At 45.1% G+C, this 13,715-nt stretch overlaps 1 protein-coding gene across 8 annotated transcripts in view; it reads left to right on the top strand.

Annotated features, from left to right (window-relative positions):
- BCAS3 (BCAS3, microtubule associated cell migration factor) overlaps nt 1-13,715 on the top strand; it is a 318,264-nt gene that overhangs the window by 239,208 nt on the left and 65,341 nt on the right. The gene's annotated exons all lie outside the window — the stretch shown is intronic.

Below are 13,715 nucleotides of genomic sequence, written 5' to 3'. Positions count from 1 at the left end.
TGTATCACTTCACTCTGCAGTAAATGCAGAACCTCATCCTTTCACTACTAGCAAGTAAAAATTACTTTGAGAATGGAGTCAGAAGCTGTGTCATGATCAGAACCTGGTGCGCTGTTCAGTGGGACCCCCTAAGAGGCATCTTAGGAAATTCTTTTTCCCCCTACTTTTGATTTTTTTTTTTTTTTACTTTTTGCAGTTGTATTAAGCACAGACACACAGCGGGGATCCAGGGCTGTGTAAATAATGTAGATGGAGCTGACTTGGATGAGGTGCAAATTGGGATCACACGTCTGCCGGGGTGGAGTGATTTACGTTCTCTGGTTACAGCAGTTAATTGTGGGTGCCCTGATAAGCCCTGTTTACTGCCAGAGCAGCTTGTCACAGGCCTGCTGAGCATCAGCACTGGGCCATTTAAGGCTCCATTACCTGCTCTGGTTACTATTGCACGGGAAGGGTCTAATGCAGGAGAAAATCCAAATGCCATCTACTGTCTGATGCAGGATTGGAGACCTGAAATTCCCATTTCAGTTCCTTCACCCTCGGGGAGCAGAAGTGTTAAAGGATTAAGTTGTCTAAAAACTCGTGTTTGGAAAAAGGAATTTTTAACCGTTGACACCTTTCTTGAGCCTGGGGCAGGGCCGAGTCTGGCAGGAGCTGCTCGTGGGGTGACCCTGCCCATCCCAGGAGATCTGGATCCCTTAGGGAAGTGGCTGTGACCCTGCTCACCCTGCCCATCCCAGAAGATCTGGATCCCTTAGGGAAGTGGCTGTGACCCTGCTCACCCTGCCCATCCCAGAAGATCTGGATCCCTTAGGGAAGTGGCTGTGACCCTGCTCAGTCCTTCATCGAGCTGGGAAACAGGAGCTCCCTAAATCCGGGCTCTAGAGACTGCCCAGAGCACAGGGCCCAGCCCTGGGAAGGAGCCATTCCCGCCTGCCTGGCTGTCAGGGATGGTGCTGGGAGGCTCCATGAAAAAGACAGCACGTTCCCCAGCTTCTGTTACCTTTTTGGTGTGATTCCCACGGAGCAGGACAGGAGCAGTTGGTCTCCGCTCCCGACCCTTGACTGTGCTCGGAGCTCCAGCCTGCCAAGTTTCCACTCCTTTTGTAGGCACAGGGAGATGGGAGGGAAAGGGCAGGATCCCTGGGCAGCTCCAGCACCCTTCCTTCCCTGGGAGCTTCACACCACTCACCCTTGAAGAGAAGGATGAGCCCCCCTGTACTGTTCAGTGTGTGTGCAGGTGGCGTGGGCACAACCTGCAAGTCCTTCCTGCTGCCCAGAGGGTTTTTCTATCCAGTGTTTTTCCCCTTCCATCTTCCTCAGCTTGAGGCTACCTCTGTGCTGTCTGCAGGGTGACAATCAGCACCAAGAAAGCTGTACCTTGAATTAAGTTGTCATTAAACACCGTGCAGAGGGTGGGGGATGCTCCTGACCCACTCCTTGTGTGAAATATCTTAACCTAAACTTTGAAACCCCCTGAGAACAGTTGCTTGTGCAGCGTGGCTGGTACCCAGCAGGCTCAGATTGCTGGGTTTTTTCCTAAATGGGAAGAAAAGCAGCAGCATGGCATGTGTTTTCCAGCATTCTGGGTGTTCATACACACCCTCCTGACAGCCCTGCTTGAGCACCCGTTGGTACACCGAGGGTACAACGTGTAGTGTTATTGAAACAGCCCACAGGAAGCCTTTGGGATAAAATAACATCTTGTGATCATCTTAAATCTGAGCTAATTTTAAAGCATCCCTGCCTTAATTGCATCTGTTCATCAGATTAAACAAAAGGAGTTGAAGGTAAAAATGAAATAAAGAGTTTCCCTTTGCAACTTGGGGATCGTTTCTTAGGCACAGAAAAACGAGTGTTTGCAACCCCCTCGATAATAACCCACAGAAACACCCAGTGCTCTGCTCCATCACAGCCCTGGGGCTCCCAGCCTGGTCATCCTGCCCTCCCTGCTGCTGGAAACACAGGAAAAGTGCCCTGTGAGCAGAGTGTCCACACAGAAGTAACTTCAATCTCCAAGTTTATCCCTGAGACAGCTCCACAGGGGAATTTCAGCCTCACCAGCAAGAGGAGGGCTAAGGAATGAGCTCAGTCACTCAAAAGAAAATTCAGCAAGCTTTAAAATAATGCATCTTGAGTGCCAATATATTGTATAGGTTGCAATATGTTGGTTAATGAATGTTGAATTAGTAAGTCAATATTTCCATTCCCCAACCTTTTAGGGTAATTTTGCGTGAATATATAAAAAAAAAAAACTAAAACATCCAACACATGTTTGTGCAGGGTTCAGTTTTCAAGGGCAGCTTGATCTGGCCAGAAAGTTTCCAGTCCAAGGAGGGGCAGCTAAAAGATGCCCCTGTTACCTCCACGGGTCTGGAAAAGTGCGGGGAGGTTCTGCACATGTTTTGTGGCTTCTCTGTGTGTTCCTCCAGATGGGAAACAGCAGAACCTGTTAACATTGTGGTGAATTTTAGTTTGATTTTTTGTGTTCTTATATGGGGTCCTACTGTGTTGGGACTGCTGGGAATCCGGGGAAAGGACAGAGGAGACTATCAGGGGATACATTGACCTTAAAGGGAAAAGCATTGCTGGACTTTGTGGGCACCTGGTTGTAATTTCCATTGGACTCAGAGGGGTCACCTGTGCAGGAAAAGGTGCCTAAGCATGACTTCACCATGTCTTCAGTTTTATTCTGATCCTCCTGACCCGGTTGAGTTCCTGGTGGTGATGCAAATTTCCCAGCACTGAGTTCATGTTAGACTCGGGTTTAATTTATTCGATGAGCAGCAAAGGCTTCTGTGGTTTTACAGTGCAGAAGGAACTGGTCATTTCCCTAAAAAAATTGATGAATTTGAAATCCATTCAAATGAGATATTTCTGTCTTGTGACAAGAGCTTAATAGCTTCTTGCATTTGTGTTTGGAAACATATTCTTTGAACTTTTGCGTAGCGTTCAGCCAGTATAAGGCAAACATTCTTCTTCAGCTGGTAATAGGCTGTCTGGTGTCTGTAATTCAGTTATTTAGCTTCAAAATGAACTGTATACATTTGTAAGTTTTTAATTAAGATGTGTTTCTCCTCGGAGCTTTTTCGGAGCTTACTCAGAGGAGCATCAAACACGGCATAGTTTTGGTCTTTCCTCTCTGCCTATTAGCTTCCCCCTCCTCTGCTTATAAATTTCTGATGACAGACATAAACATTTACCTCCGTGGGCATTACTTAACTCTGAGATCACTTTGTTCTATAAATACAAATAAATAAAAGGCCCTTTAATGGGTGCAGGGGGAGCCAGCAGCGAAGTGGTTAAAGGTTTGTGCCGGCAGCCTGGCCAGCAGGAGCTGGCCGTGTGGAGCAGGGGGGACGCCAGCCTGTCTCTAAACTTTTTGGCCCTCCCTGAGTGCAGAGATGAAGGAAGAGCCCTCTATAAATCACTGGAGATTAGAGACCCTGTTCTTGCCGACTCTGCAGGGTTGCACTGCTTAATGTCAAAGCCTCACGTATTACTTTAACAGCACTCCTTTTCTTTATTAAATCCACTTTGAAATAAAAAAATGATGATCTTTCCAGTGAGGGGGAGAAGGCCTAAAAGGATTTAGAAAGTATCTGTTATGTTACATTACGGAGACTAATAACTGCACAGGGAGTAGGTAACATTTTTGCACCATTTCAGAAAGTAAAATGAATAGACTTTACAGAGTTTTCCTCCTTCAAAATATTTATTGCTGTTGATTTTTGAGCAACTTTTGTGGGCTTCTCCCTAAAGGTGGACCGAGCGTGAACGCTGGCGGGGATTTTCCCTCCGGGTTTTGCGAAATTAAATTTGCATCTTCATTTTTGCACGTTCCGCAGCATCTGGTTTTAGATTGCTTTTTTTTAACCTTTGGGTTTATTCTGGGGGAATTTTATTCCGCCTCTATCTCCGTCTGAGTACGATGAAGACATATTTTAAACAGCTGTATCTGTGTCAAATGTCAGCGTTTGCTCGTAGCCTCGCTGTCTTGAGGACATACAGAGGCTTCTAGGCACTGCATATTTATCCACTATTATGACCTGATTTTTCTTCTGATTTGTGAAAGTCACATTTAAGCAGGATATGCTATTTTTTTTTGACGTGCAAAAGTTAATGTGGTTGTTTATATGTAAAACACTGTTGTTTTCCCACATGTATTCAGTTCCCTCCTTTAATACATTGCATCCCAGCTAAGAAATATCCCAAGCCAAAGGAATTGCACATATGTATTTTTTTTTCCTGCACATAAGTGTTTCAGATCCTCCAGGTCATTTAGTATCCATTAGGACACTAAAGCTTCTTACTGTTTTCTCATTAATAGTCAAGTCTGTTACCACGACAAAAACAATTTCTGCGAGATGGGATTCTTTGAGAAACATCCCTGATGAAAGTCCTGGAAATCCTAACAACAAATGTTGTCAAGTTAGATTTCAGCGAAGCATTTCTGTTTCACTGTGCAGCATTATGCCCCAGGAATGTAGTTTTTCTTTTAGTCTCATGACTTTAAACACAACATTGGCATGAAACCCATTAAGAATAACAGATTTATAAGCTCTTGTTGATGGATCCTGTTCAAATGCAGTAGGATGGAAGGTGAAAATATTTTTAGTCTTTAAACGTATTAAAAATAAACTGTGATTATTTTAATTCTCCACATTTGAAGTCATTTGCTTCTCTGCAACTGTTTTTCTACCCGTTCACAGTTCATTTACGGTACAGTTTTGAAGTTTGGAAACAGTTCACACCTATAAAATGTGGGGTTTGCGTTTGCCAGGGAAAATGAATATTGTTTTGCAATGTATCTTATCCAAAAGCTGACAAGTAACAGCTTTTTTTGCTGGTTCACTCTGACAAACAGCTTGAAGGTATCACCTTTGTAGGCGGCTGCCGCAATGAATTGCAGATATTCATTTATGGCTGTTTGTACTCCGTGTGTTCTTTCATGTGCTCAGGAATATTGCCCAGTTCCAAAGTATGAGCTCTTAAAATAACCAGAAATGGGGGGGTGGGGTCAAGATATTGTATAAACACGGCGAATTTTCTGGGGCTGGCTGGATGCACGTTCGAGGATCCGGCCCCGGTTGGGGCGAACGCTTCCCGAGTGCACTTTGGAGGCGAGCAGGGAGCGGAGCAGGAGGTTATCAGAGCCCCGAGCGGCGATGCCGGCGCTCAGACCAGCAGGCCGTGTTTTATTAGGAGAGAACAACTCTATAAAAGGAACAGGAGATTCAATCATAATATAGTGGGGTGACATGGAGGCAGCTGACAGCATGGCTTCAAAACCCATTTAAGATCCGAGCAGAGTTGCCACGAGTAAATGCGCTGCAGCTGGGGAGAGCGTTTTTGGAAAAAGCAGGACCTGCCACGGGCCTGTGGATTCGCCGAGCGGAGCCGTCGCCTCGCACGGAAAAGGCTTGGGCTGGGCGCTCCTTACCACCCACAGGCAGCGCTGGGAAAGCTCAGCCGGGTGTTTGTGTGTGTGTGTTTTTCCTTCTGAAAGTGGTTTGGGGAGAAGTGGGAAGCGATGACCAGTTCGGTGGTTTGGGTTGGGAAGAGAGGGAATAAAAGCGCTGGCTACGAAGCGGCGCAGCGTGGTCCTTCTGGTGGGAGGGAATGCCTCCAAGAAAGGCCATTTTGGAAAAGGGGAAGCGCTCCGATTCTGGAATTTTTTTGTGGCGCGTGAAGAAGTGAAATGCAACTTATAAGAAAAACAAAAAAAAATCCAATTTTCTTTCCCTTAATTCTTCCTGCTGTCCGGCGGTTCAGTAAGTTGCCGCTCTTTTGGTCATCTCTGCTGGGTGGAACATTTCCCAGGGAACTGGTGGAGTCACCACCCCTGGAAGTGCTCAAAAAAACAGAGTAAATGTGGCATTTCACGACAGGGTTCATTGGGCATGGGGATGTTTGGTCAAGGGTTGGACTCGATGATCTTGGAGGTCTTTTCCCACCGCAGTGATTCTGGGATCGGCTGTTCATCGGCGTTGCTGACTGTCTTTCATCTCTCTTCCTTTGTCAACCCTGAGCCAAGTCCTGAAAGCTGCAAAACACTTCTAAATCTGAGGCAAAGACTGGAACATTTAAAAATTATAAACTTTGGTGTGCCAAAACTGGTTTGGTTTGGGACTGCTTAAACCCGAGTAGCTGTTGAACTGGAATCATTTGGAAATAGGATACTGGAGTGTGTCCAGCTTAAAAATGTATTTTTAAAAGCTTTGCTGCTTCATTACTTCAGCTGGACTGTTAAGTTTACACTCTTAAAAGAAATTTGGGAGGGACTTTATGCCTGCTCTCACGTGGCAGTTTGTGTTTGTAGCTTTACTGGGAAGTGATTGAAAGCTGCCTGGATGGGCTTTCCAAGGGATGGACTTCCCAAGGACAGCAGTATCAGCAGGGGTGATGTCTCTATCTAGAGGAAAGGTTGGCCAAATTTCTACTCTACTGTGATCAAAATCGAAAATCACTTATATTTTGGCTGGAAGTACCATGTCATTTATGGAAGAAAAGGTCATCTTCTCCCTGGTAGAAGGTAATGCTAATTCAGGAATATACAGGGGTTTTTTTCCCACTTCTCCTTGCAGAGGTTGCTATCCTACAAAAATGCCCTGCATGAAAAGGGACTCAAAGAGGAGAAGCACAATTAAAACAAATATCACCAGGTTTTCTGAGTAATTACAAGGAATTTTCTCTCCTAAAAGGACAACAGAAATACCGTGTAAAGGAAATTTTGGAATTAACACATCGGGTTGTGTCACTTCCCAACAGGGGGAAGAAGTAACCAGGACTGCAAAAAATCCCTCAAACAAGCAAATCTTTCATTTTTAATTTATCTGTGTTAGAAGCAGAATCAAAATAGTTACAGTAAGTGTTTGGGATTCCTTTTTTTATTAAAAAATTCCATGCCGATTGTATTTAAAAAAAAAACAAAAAAAACATAGGAGCATAGGTAGAATTAGGAAATCCAGGCTACCCCTGTCAGCCTCAGCATTGCATGGGATTGACTTTAAATTGGGCACCTGGTCACACGGACGTGGAGACGTGAAAAACGAGCCCCGGTGTGGGGAGAGGTTCCCTCCTTCCCACCGGAGCTTCCTGCCATCCCTGGCATCTTCTGGACACCGGGATTTTTCCCTGGTTTGGACACAGAGTACAATTTTACAAGGATGACTTGATGAAAAAACACGTGTTCTTGCTCCTTCTGCCACTTGATTTCTCAGTTTTCCCTCCTTTTGAAATTCCCTGGTTTCTCTTTGGTGCTGCATCCGTGTCAAAGATTTGATTGGGTGGAAGTGACTGATTTAAGAAGGCATTTTGGGGGGGGGAGTGTGAAAGGTTGGGGGTTATTTGCTGGTGTTGTCTCCCCACACACACATTTATGACTGGCAAGGTAGCATGAAATTCCATGTGCTGCCTTGGCTCCCAGGGAATGCAGCCCTTCAAGGTTGGGGTTATTAGCAAAGCAAGTATCCATCATCCAGAAAACAAGGCAGCTTAAAGATTATGTCCTAATTTCACACTTGCCATGGCATAGCATTACTGGTGCAGAAAATGATGGAGAATAAGCTGAACACTCATTTGCCCATAAACCTACAGGGGGGTAATATCCTAAAAAGCCACTGAAATTGGATATCTGGAAAATGAACTCATTTTTTTAAGTGGGTCACAACATCTGTGATTATCCCGTTGGGATTACGAGCGCGATCATGCTGTGGTAGCACCGACTGCTTCCCGTGGGCTTCGCCCCTCTGTGCCAGTGTCCTGTGGCTGGATGAGGGCTGGTGTGCCCAGCACATCCCCAGCTTGCCTTCGTGGGTGGGAGGAAGAAATATGTCAGGATGGTCTAGAAATGCTGGATACGTCAGCCCTGGTTTAAAACGTCGCCTTTGACTTAAATTAGGGATAAATTTTGACCTGTTGTCTATTAAGATAATACCTGGTTCTTTATGCTTTTGTTTTCCTGCTTTCCAGGGGATAATTTAAATGTTTTCAAATTAGCTTGAGAATGATCTAGAAAGTAGCAGGGAAATTATTTTAGAATCTACATGGAGCTTTGAGTCACTGTGTGGTGCACGTGGACCTTCCTGCTCTTCCCCTCAGCAGAAGTCCTGCTGAAGGGGATCCAATGTGTTTGTGTAGGGGATAAAATATTTTCTCTGTGAGCAATGTAGATGGCAGGCCTGGTGGCAGAGTTTAAAACAAACTCATGACCAAAAGCCCCTCCTGATAATCATGTTTTGGGAAGGCCTAAAGCTGTCAGTCCAGTTCATGGTGGTGACTTTTATTTCAGGCTTTTGCCTCGTTCTACCTTAGCACTGTCTTGCTTTTTCAAACAGGAGACAATTACCTTTATCACAGAATCATGGAAACATATGTTTGGGTTGGAAGGGACCTTGAAGATGATCCAGTTCCACCCCCTGCCATGGGCAGGGACACCTTCCACTAGCCCAGGTTGCTCCAAGCCCAGTCCAACCTGGCCTTGGACACTTCAAGGATGGGGCAGCCACAGCTTCTCTGGGCAACCTGTGCCAGGGCCTCACCACCCTCACAGGGAGGAACTTTATCCACTTTTCTCCTTCAGGTTTGTCCTGTACATCCTGGCTTTGGAGTCTCCAACCCTTTGGAGACCCACAACTGGGTTGCTCTGTAGGTAGATACAGGCTGTGTCTTTATTCTTGGTTGTTGACCAAGGATATGCTCTTTCAGGTCATTTGGATCCTTCTTTCATCCCACATCAGAGCTGTATCTGTTTTCTCCTCCTGAAACCCCTTCCTGAATGTCTTTGGGGCAAACTGCAAAGGATTGTAGCCTCTTAGCAGTTCTTCCTACCCAGCCCTCTAAATTTGTGCCTCACTCTGGACCTCGGGGCACTTTAGGCCGTACATGTGGCGACTTAATCCTTGGAAGATGTGGGAATCCTCAGAACTATGTGCTGGGATTTGGGGTGGAATCTCAATTTCCTTCCTCTCAGATAGAGCACCCTGAGAAAAGGCCGTGGTTGCAGGAGCCATCTGTCAGAAACGAGCCGCGATAGCCGGGACCCGGAGCCGCCGGACAACCCTCACAGCCTCCCAGCAGAGAGCTGGATCCCGCTCCCTGTTCCCTTTCCTCTGCCAGGAGATGAGGCGGGATAGGGGAGAGATTAGTCTGGACTCCGGGAGCCTGTGAAATCGGTATTTTTTCACGCCCTAATGGTAATAGCAGTTTTATGACAAAGAATCCTCTCTGCTGAGGCAACCTGTGGAAGAGGCTGTGCTCCCAGGATGGTGATCTTGAAAGGATTTAGAAGCACAGTTGACTGAAGCTTGAAAAATGTGAAACACTCGGAGAAAAAGCTGCCTTCTGTTAGACTAGTTCTGTAGGAAAGGGAAAAAAAAAGGGACAAAAGCCAAACCCGGTGATCACACATTCTTCTTCTGCTTAAGGCTCTGAGTGGAGGTTGCCTGCCCTCAACAGAGCCCTCATTGGGGCAAATCATTACAATTTGGAGGAACCACTCCTGGTTTAACCAGGTTGTTTTTCTCTGTGGCAGCAGAGGGGTCACAGGCTCCCAAAGGTTATTTCCTGCCACACAGTCACGGGCCAAACAACATTGTTCTTGGGGAGTGCCAACCCCAAACAACGCTGTACCCCCTCACCATTATTTACCTAACGCCAACCTTTGCTTTATTTTTCTTCTCGTGGTACTTTGTGTCTGTTCAGGCTCTCACAAATAAAATAGGAAGTGGTAAAACACAAAGAAGCAGAGGACGAAGCAGTGCAGAGGAAAGATTGATGCTGGTTTGGGGACAAAGGTGACGTACACAAGGGTCTCTGAAACCTGAAAAGTTCAGTTTTTCATACATTTCAGCTTTGAATATAATTAGCTTATGAGCACTTTGTTGTTTTCATGCCTAAAACCCGGGGCAGGAAGCGGCAGAGAACTGAGATACATCGTGAGATTTATGAAGGCACAGCCCAGAGAGCTTTCAGACGCTGTTTGTAAATGTCAGCCCTGTCTAAACCCACAGTGGGCTTGCAGGGGAACCCAGGAGCAGAGAGGTCCTGTCCCTAAGCATGACAAAGCAATTATTGATCTCCCTGACAGGGGAAGCAGCACTAAAAAAGCACAAGGGACGGCGGAGAGAGGGATGGAACGTGACACAGAGGCGGAAGGAGAGGCCAAGGACAGGTTACCAGAGGAGTGGGCCTGAATCCAAATACCCCAGATGCAAAATCCCTCAGTTTTGGTAAACTTGGATTAGCATGTAAGAACAAACAGAAGAACACAGCTGGCCTTGCAGCTCTATCATTGATTAAACAATATCTGCGGGGCTTTGAAGTCTGGAGAAGTTTGGGGAGCTCAGTCTCGCAGTTTATCTGCCAGGGTTGAAGTATTCCATCCTGGTTTTCTGTTTTAGCACCTCTGCAAAAGGGGCTTTCTAATGAGCTAAATATATAGAAAGGTGTAGGGAGAAACTTGGGATTCAGGCATGGAAAAGATCTATTTAGGGACACCCTGTAGTGACTGTGCTCGAGGCAGTTTTTGGATGCTGTGCCCAGAGTGGCCTGTCCTGCTCCCAGCTCCCTGTGCTGCTCACAGCTTTCCTGCTGGCATTGCTTCCATCTTCCCACTTAGGATGTTGAGAGAGGGAATTTCTTCTGACTAGAAAATTACCTTTTCCAAGTCTGACTTGTATATAAACACAGGGAGTTTTCAATACTGGGAGGAGGGAGATGGACCAAAACCTGGATTTTTAGACTCTTATTGGGGTGTGTATAATTGAAAATTCACATGTGTGGGGGAAGGAGTGAGAAGCAGAGGGCAGAAGACAGGAGTTTTATTTGTGATTCTGCCCCTATTTCCCATGGTCTGTAGTTGAATTCACCCTCCCCTCTTACAAACTGAGAATAAGACTATTTCCACTGAGTGTTTTAAAATGACCATATGGGAGCCAATAAGTGTGAACTGTTATTATATCTGGAAAAAATTGTGGGTGTTTATGAATGCCCAGGGGCCAGGATCTGTCCCAGATGGGATTCAGCACCTGAGAAAAAGAGCCTGAGTTCATTTCATCTTCTCCAGTGACTTTTTAAGAAACTCATAGGAACTGTATAATGCAGTCCATGATTTAGTGACTAGTTCTGTGCCTGGAGCGAGGCAGGGGAAGAGTCGGGACCTCAGTCACTGAAACACCACCATGCTGAAGCTTTCATCCTAGAATCACAGAATGGCCTGGGTTGGAAGGGACCTTAAAGCTCATCCAGGGACACCTTCCACTATCCCAGGTTGCTCCAAGCCCAGTCCAACCTGGCCTTGGACGCTTCCAAGGATGGGGCAGCCACAGCTTCTCTGGGCAGCCTGTTCCAGCTGATTTATAATTTCCCAGGAAGGGCTCTTTTTGCCAGGATTGCAGATTTTTAGCCCAGTCCTGAGAGGTGTTTCAACTGCCCTTAGCACTTCCTCTCAGTGATTGAAGTCTTCCTTTAATTCCCCATTCTTTCTCCCTGTGGATTAGCTGTAGATTTTGTGGCTGTCACGATCTGATGTTTGTCTGTGCAGGGCTTGCAGATGGAGAAGCTTTTGAAAGTTCTGGCGCTGTTGTGATGGAGGAATTGAAAGGCCAACCTTCCAATGAGCTGTGTGTGTAGGAAGTGGGAGTTTGGCTTGGCATTGGGAAGGGGAGTGTGGAATCCTGTGCAATGGTTCCTGTCCCCTCCCAGCAGCCAGTTTTCTCTCCAGGTGGCAGAGCCACGCTGGTGTAAATCACACTTTTACTCCCTGGCTTCAGAGCCAAATCTAAAGACCTTTATGCAAGTCCTGGGAGTTCTGCTGGAGTAAAACCTCCAGATCAGTGGTGAGCATGAGCTTTGCTGGCTCTGTTGTGCTCCAGACACTGAAATCCTGCCTGTATTGAAATCACTGGCAAAACCATCGCTGGCTGCAGTGGAGACAGGACTCCCTCCTCTGATTGAACAGCACAGGGGCATGTTGAGCACTTAGGGATCTTAAGTAAAGTTTAAAAATGCTTAAGTCCTTATTAAAAAAAAAAAAGTGTTTTTTTCTCTGTTGTCAGCAGTGGGCATTTCTCTTCTAGATGAGTTTATGGTGGTGTGTAATTTCAGTGTCCGAAATCCCAACTTCCTCCAGTAGCCAAACTGGTTTTGGAACACTTGGGTATAGCTCAGTAGAGGAACTCAACAACTTCTGGCTTAAATAGTGGGCAGTTATGTCTCAGAGCTATTCTGACAGCTTTATAAATAGGAATATCTTAAATATCTTAAAGGAGATGCTGTTTTGCAGTGGCCACTGAAATCTTTATGGCTGATCTGAACAGGATGTTATAAACCAACTGGATACCCCTGATGACTCTGTGCAGGTGCTGTATAGAGACATCTTCTTTATCATTAAAAAGAAAAGATGTTAAAAAGGAACTTTCTTAAGCCAGTGCTTTTAGAAGCAATCTGAAACAGTTCTAACATGGAAAGAGTTCTGATTTATTTTTTTTTGTGGAAGTAATAACCCACCTGCAGATGAGTATTTAGGGTGAATTTTGTCTGTATTTGCTTCAGGTAGAGTTGTATAATCAGCTTTGTACCCCAAGTTCATGAAAATGGTTTATTTTGACTGATGAGCTTAATAGAGTTTAGTAAAACCACTTCATTACTGTAACCACTGGTCTTAATATTCCAGCCAGGGCAGGCTGCAGGAAACCTTGGGATAACACACCAGTCCCTTCCTCCTCTTACTAAAGAGGGCTTGAGTCCCACAGAAGTTGAGCTCATTTGTCCTGGTGTCTGTTCCCAGGCTCGTTTTCATGCCTGATTTTACTTCCACACCTTCCTTCCCTGGCATCCTCCTCCTCCTCAGGGTTTTTTACTCACCCTCAGGTACCATTTCCTGAGGTTTTGCAGTTCTCCCCCCCCTTTTCCAGCAGCTCGTTGTCCGTTCGTTAAAATCCCTCCTTAAAACTGACATCTTCCAGGAAATTCTTCCTCCTCCCCTGTCACTGATAATCTCTCCTACATCTTCCTTTATCATTTTTTTCTGTGCCCTGTTCTCTGTTTTTCTCTCAGAGTTTCTGCAAGGCAGGGAATGTGTCTGTTCAAATTATTCCTTACCATATATATATATATATATATTTTAAATACACACTATGAAGTATTTCTCATATAAGTACATGAAAAAGAGAATATTTAACCTTTATAAATATTCACCAATACACCTCTGGTGTTTTATAACATCCTGATTCAAAGGGTAGAAGTAAAACACTAGTTCCTGTGTAGCAGCGTGGTCCTATATCTACTCCTCTACATAGTAATAAATGTTATAAAAAAAAGCAGCCACTAACATTTAGGAAATGAAGTAAACTAGAATCAAATTATGTTTGATTCTATAATTTTCAGCTGTAGGACATGTTTGATAGATGAGCTGAGTCTGTATTTGGGTTTGGAAATATGTTATATCTGACTGCAGGGGTGTGTGTGTACATTGTGTTTCTCTGCTCCTGTATGTACAGGGTGTCCATGTGCATTCAGATACTAAAGTGACATCACCAGATTCTTATTCTGCATGAATGTTCCATGAAGTAAGAACTCTCTGGTGTTATACTACAGCAAAAGTGGTAATAAAAGCCTGGGTTTTAGACCCATAGCTAAATGCTTGGTTGCACATAAACATGCACACGTAGCTGAGAGCAAAGGAGAGAGATGTGGGAGATAAAAGAGAACAA

Source organism: Neopelma chrysocephalum, unplaced genomic scaffold, assembly GCF_003984885.1.
Source record: "Neopelma chrysocephalum unplaced genomic scaffold, ASM398488v2 Primary Assembly neopelma1_132, whole genome shotgun sequence".
In the NCBI taxonomy this organism is placed as follows: Eukaryota; Metazoa; Chordata; class Aves; order Passeriformes; family Pipridae; genus Neopelma; species Neopelma chrysocephalum.
This window is presented reverse-complemented; position numbering and strand designations above follow the sequence as displayed.